This window comes from Plasmopara halstedii (genome assembly GCF_900000015.1).
Source record: "Plasmopara halstedii genome assembly, contig: Scaffold_816, whole genome shotgun sequence".
Lineage (NCBI taxonomy): Eukaryota > Oomycota > Peronosporomycetes > Peronosporales > Peronosporaceae > Plasmopara > Plasmopara halstedii.
Window position 1 is genome coordinate 1,528,373 of NW_020187732.1, and position 567 is coordinate 1,528,939.

Here is a 567-nt window from a genome sequence, read left to right on the forward strand (position 1 = left end):
CTGTTTCATTTAGCTTATAGAACTTGTAATATACTCGTATGGAAACAAACCCTTACCAAGCCCACAAACACATCGGATCTTATCTGAGCAGTTACAACCGCCTAAATACGTCTTGAGGTAGGAACTGTAGGATGTTCCAGCTGGAAGGTGATTGGAGGTGTCGAGAATCTTGAGATTATTTGTAGAGATGCACATGTAGCTTGGGTACTTGATAGCCATATTGATGGTTTTAGGTCCTAACACTGTGAATAGATCCTTCTTAATCAGATTTAGATCATATCGTCCGGATTTAAAACCTAGGAGAGGAATTTGCTGAATTAGTTGATCCAATTCCTTTTGATCATCTACTTGTTTGTGGAGAGCCCCAAACTTACATACATTGTATTCATAGATGCTATATGCAACTGAATGGATGTATCCAAACATCTGATCAAGGAGATTCTTAGGGTCATCACTCACGAAGCATTTAGCCGTCATACTCAGGCTATCACAAACTGATGCACTTACAGGAACATGCTTGCTAGTATATGCCGTCGATCCCCCACGTTGCTCATCAATATCCATTAG